At 37.0% G+C, this 5,808-nt stretch overlaps 1 long non-coding RNA gene across 1 annotated transcript; it reads left to right on the top strand.

Annotated features, from left to right (window-relative positions):
* LOC113641234 lies at positions 1–1,367 on the top strand. Its single transcript, XR_003440255.2, has 3 exons — positions 1–158; positions 230–387; positions 465–1,367. It is a non-coding gene; the product is annotated as an uncharacterized LOC113641234 (long non-coding RNA).
* Positions 1,368–5,808: the final 4,441 nt, after the last annotated feature.

Raw genomic sequence — 5,808 nt, 5'->3', positions numbered from 1 at the left:
CAGTCGAGGTACCGCCCTATTAAACGCGGTTTTCACCTGAATGACAGGTGCGACAGCCTATTGGCTGCTGCTCCGGGTGTATTTAAGGCGTAGTTTGTCACCTGGGTACGCATGATCATACAATCATTGTGTGGGCGCGCGCGTGCAGCTAGCGGGAGGTATGTATCCAGCTGTATGGCTAACGTTGCTGCTAGCGTCTGTGCACTATTTAAGGTGTATTTCTTTATAGCCAGGTTATGGTCCCGATTGGTACGACGTTGCTGTTGGATACAGGCTGTCTTTCACTCCAGGTTGTGTGTGCTCTGGATTACCTGCATATTTGAAGTTCGTTGATTACAGATAAAGCTGTGAGTAACTGAACCCGTGTGCTTCACGCTCTACTTCCGGGTATGTACATTTAGTCCTTTTGAGCATTATCGGGGTGGTGTTTTTGACGATTGATTTTATTAACTTATTTATTTTAGTGCATCTGCTCGTAAGCACATCGTTGCTGTGGACTGCATGGCGAATGCTCCTTAGACCACGTGAAGACTGCACTGTTTTGTTTTGGTGCTATTTTTATGACCGTGACTGTTTATATTTGATTACTTTCTGTTTTTGTTTGTCACGCTCCATGCTGGTGGCTTAGGTGAAGTGTGGCTAGTTCGAGCCGTCTTGAGCGAGAGGTTCCGTTAACGGTGCCTGCTCAACTTCACCGGTTGTTATATCGCCACCAACAGCGTGTTTGTTTAATGTTGATTGAGTTTTCTGTGTTGAAGACTCCTTTCAGCTTTAGGTTTTTGTCCTTTTGTTAACTTGTTTTTTTTTGTATTTAGTGTGCTTTAATTTGAAGACTGTTGTCTTCATGTGCATTGTTTGCTTTATTTTTTTTTTCTCTTGGTTGTGCTCTTCTTGTTTAATCCCTTGCTGCTCCATGGCATGTCTAGGTTTGAGCTTTTTGACACGAACCTAGTGTTTACATTCTTCTGCCTGATCCTGGTGGCCAGTAAATTGTCCATTGTGTTCCCCTTTACGGGTGCACTTATTCTAATGCAAGTTGTTGGGTTGATTTGTGAGTTGAACTAATTTTGTTATTCTCTTGTTTATTTCAGGAGCTGGAGGCCCCAGTGAGGGAAGCTAGCTGTCTTGGCCCTGTGGTGGTGGTGTTTCTCAGTGTTTGTTTGCCATTGATCTCTGCGTTTCCCTCACTTAGAATGGGTGTGGTGTGAGTGTTTGGGAGCGGTGTGTCTTAGGATACTCACTGTTCAGCTAGCTACCCTACTGGTAAGCCTCCGCCAGAAAGTTTCTTGTCTGTCTTTTTATTTTTGTCTCTGTTTGGTCAGTTTTTATTATTAATTATTGTGTAATAAAAGTATTTGATATTTGTATCCACGTCTCCTGCGTTCAGTGGTAACGAACCTGTATGCTCTATTTCGGGTATAAATTTCCCCGCCACATAAGGAACTGGAATATGTAAGCCTTTTAATCCAAAACGCGTTTCTGACCGAAAAATGTACTTCCGTCCTTGATCTTTTTCTTCCAACGTTGTGTGATCTGACAGATTTACTGGTGTCTGCTGCCCTCTTTTGGGTGTTAGCACATCTACAGAGAGATTCTCGATTCAAGTCTATGGGGAAAAAACACCCCTTTGAACTTCCATACTGGGAATTCTGGAATTCTGATCGCTTACAAAATAAATAGCACACCTCTTCTCAATGAGCCGGTCGATTTGACACCTCATTTATGGGTCTAGGACAAAAGCTGCGGGACAAGTTAGGTGCTGAAAAAGTGTCCGGAAGAAGATGCAGAATAATAAGTATGCAAGAGAATAAGAATGTGCTTTGCAAGCACATTAAATAGAATAGGACCCCCCCCCCCCCAACAGAACCATTGATCATGCATGGTGGTTTTTTTTTTTTTTTGCAAAGAATAAATGGATAATTAAAGAATTAGAGACAGCGAGAAAATATGTGGAGATTTAAGACATAAACTGGTACAACGAACACGGTTTCCGGCATGGTATAGTTTAAGTCGCAGCAGCGGCAACGAGCTAGAAAGCGGCTCAATGAATGGGAATTTAAATAGTCGGGTAATATGGATGACGTAACCGGATTGGTGCGCGCCGTGGACTGTTGATTAACAGCTTATGCACGCATGACGTGGCCTGCCAGAACTAATGCGAAGCTTAATCAACCTATCAGGATCTACTACCCATGTTAAAACTATAGGATCTATATTCTAAAGAAGTAATAACAAACTATGAGAATCTGCTACCCATGTTAAAACTATAGGACCTACATTCTGATGCAACCAGTCAGAATCTGCTACCCACACTCTTTAAAAAAAAAGTAGATGTTTTGTCTCAAGACAGGACTTGGAGAAACTTGTTCATGCTTTCATCACCAGCAGGGTGGATTATTGCAATGGACTCCTTACTGGGATCCCCAAAAAGACGATTAGACAGCTGCAGCTCATACAGAACGCTGCTGCCAGAATTCTGACCAGAACCAAAAAATCTGAGCACATCACTCCAGTCAGGTACTTACACTGGCTTCCAGTTACATTTAGAATAGATTTTAAAGTATTGTTACTGGTTTATAAATCACTTCATGGCTTAGGACCGAAATACATTACAGATATGCTAATTGAATATAAACCAAGCCAACTACTCAGATCATTAGGATCAGGTCAGTTAGAGATACCAAGGGTTCACTCAAAACAAGGTGCGTCAGCATTTAGTTATTATGCCACCTATAGCTGGAATCAGTTTCCAGAAGAGATCAGATGTGCTTCAACAGTAGAAACTTTTAAATCAAGATTAAAAACACATCTGTTTAACTCTGCATTTACTGAATGAGCGCTGTGCTGCTTCACACTGACTGTACTTTTTATCCAAATCACTTTTACTCCTGTTTTATTCTTTTTAACATATTTTAAACTATTTTTAAAATCATTTATTTTCTTTAATTGTTATTTGTTTTTGTTATGATTTTATCGTGTTTCTTATTTTTCATATATTTCTTTTTCTCTTTTATAAACTGTTTTCTAATTTCTATGTAAAGCACTTTGAATGACCTCTGTGTATGAAATGTGCTATACAAATAAACTTGCCTTGCCTAAAAAACGATTCGTTGGCTGAATAACCATTACTTATAAAAATAAATAAACTAAACACAAATAAAGTAATTTTAACTTTTCAACCTCTACTTAGCATATATAGTGTCTGTAACATGAATACAAGTTACAAGGTGAACCTAAGTGTATGCCTAAATATAGTGAAAAAACATAAGTCACGTCAACTAGTATTAAAATTGCATCAAAACTAAGTAATTATAACATAAAATTTTAAGTATATGACTGAGCCACGTGATCTGCAAATCTGGAAAAAACTGGATCAATCTGGTGCACATGTGAAGACGGTGGAAAGAGGTAAGCTTAACTTTCTATAAACTAAGCAAAATATTTGATTTTGAGGTTTTGACATTAGTAAACACTTGTTTGTAGTGTTAGGTGAAGATATTTTCTGAAACGCAAAGAGGCGAAGACGCTGAAAAGAGGTAAGATTTGTCGTTTTAAGGTACATTTATGTGTTAATGCGTTTGTGGTCAAGAAAGAAACTTTTTAAAATTGAATTTCTGAATTGCTACAAATTTAGCTTCAGCAATTAGAAATGTGTTACTTAAATACTTATGAAAGTCTAGTTTGTACAAGCAAGTTATTGTATGAAAGGAGGAACGAGTGTGCACGCGATTGTGCGACTGCTAAAGCAGGCTCCATCGAATGAATGTTCTAGTGGTTAATGTGTTTATTTCAGAGGAATATGACCATGTATCGCGTTGGCACGTTTGCATTAAGATAATTCTGTTCCCGCCCTGGTCCGTGTAATATTAGGTCATTTTAGTATATACAATCTTTTACTGAAAAGGTCTATGTTAGTAAGACACTGCAGTTTTTCTCCTTCTAGTTCAGAGCAAGAAAGTGTTGCAAAGGGGGCAGCATGAAGGAAGTATCCTGTTGGAAGTGAACTTTCATTTGTTAATGTGACACATTTGGTGTACATTCATGATGTGTGGTTTTAGGTACCATTGCAGCCTGTTTCAAAAAATAAAGTGAAATGCTTTATTTTGTGTGATTTGCCTGTGTAATTTATTTTAGTGAAGTAACATATGGTGACCCATACTAGGAATTTGTGCTCTGTGTTTAACCCATTAAAGCAGCAGTGCAGTATGCAGACCAATAGCTGAAAATCTACAAAAAGTTAAAATTTTACATTGGTTCAACTCAATTAATTGTCTTTTTTAAACATAAATGAGCTTAAATTTTAAGTTAACTTAACTTGCACTTACTTAGTAGATTCTATCATGTTACATATATTTTGAAATAAGCAATGTTGTGTGTACCCAAAAATTTAAGTATAACATAACAATGGTTTTCTGGTTAATTTTAAGTAATTTTTTTCCATGTTGGGTTTACTTAAAAAGTGTGATGCAAAAATGGTGCATATTTTAAGTATATCCAACACATCATTTTTACCAGTGCATGTTAAAACTATAGGAACTATTCTGATGAAGTAAGTAATGTGTCAGAATCTGCTACCCATGTTAAAACTATAGGAACTACATTGTGATGAAGTGATAACCTATCAGAATCTACTACCCATGTTAAAACTATAGGAACTACATTCTGATGAAGTAATAACATCCTATCAGAATCTGCTACCCATGTTAAAACTATATAAGAAGTACATTCTGACAAAGTAATAACAACGTTTCAGACTCAGCTACCCATGTTAAATGCTATTACTTCTGACAAAGTAATTAACATATCAAAATCTGCTACGTTAATTACTTCTGATGTTAAAAACTATAGGAACTACATTCTGATGAAATAATAATGTGTCAGAATCTGCTACCCATGTTAAAACTGAGTATTGCATCTTTTGCAGTATGTCCAATTTAATGTATAGGTAGGAAATTTGGATGAAGTAGGACAGACCTACAGATATAACTTTACATTTTTGCTACAGGTAGGAAATTCTGACATGCAGGAAAGTGTTGTAAGACATGTCTTATCAGTGCAGGTGGTGTTTCACAGTAAAGTACTGTTTAATATTTCACTTGCACTTGCATATGAATGGCATAAAAATACTAATATTTAATCACATAAAGTCAATGCAATTTCAGGTCTCAGGTTTTAAAATGAATATTACCTTTTTTTTGGTTTATGGCAAAAAGCTATGTAAATAAATGTTAGTAATAATCTAACATGAGTAGCTGTTGGCCAGGTTGTAGATCCTGTCCCTGGTTGAACTGCCATAAGTTTTGACAGCGGAGATGTGAACTGTGGAAATGAGGACGGGCTCAATGAGTGATATATAATGCATCTTTAAAGGAACTTGACAGAGAAGTGACATTACCAGACTTTTCCGTAAGAAAAGTTCCTTGCACAGGTACTATTTTCACTTTAGCCTACATACATATTTAGTTCAAACATGAATAGCCACAAGAGCTTATAATGAAATTCAAACAGCCAGCAGAACCATTAGAAATAATGGTGTAAAATTATACCACTATGTATGCCAAAATCATGATAATAGAGTTTAAATCTATGAGTTATTTTTTGGCCATAAACGGGCACCCTTCTACATAAACGTATAAAAAGATGCAAAGTCTTCATTGTCTCCTGTAATTATAATCAGTGGTTTACATCACAAGAATTTTGCTTTGACCCAAATTGCCCAAATGGCAACGTGTGCACTTACAAAGGGAATGAAATAATGACTTAGACTTCATATGTAGCGCACTAGGCTTTCAATAGGAGGTCATTTGG

The sequence above is a fragment of the Tachysurus fulvidraco genome, chromosome 2 (genome assembly GCF_022655615.1).
Source record: "Tachysurus fulvidraco isolate hzauxx_2018 chromosome 2, HZAU_PFXX_2.0, whole genome shotgun sequence".
NCBI lineage: Eukaryota > Metazoa > Chordata > Actinopteri > Siluriformes > Bagridae > Tachysurus > Tachysurus fulvidraco.
The sequence above is the reverse complement of the archived record's forward strand: the minus strand, read 5'-3'. Positions and strand labels throughout refer to the sequence as shown.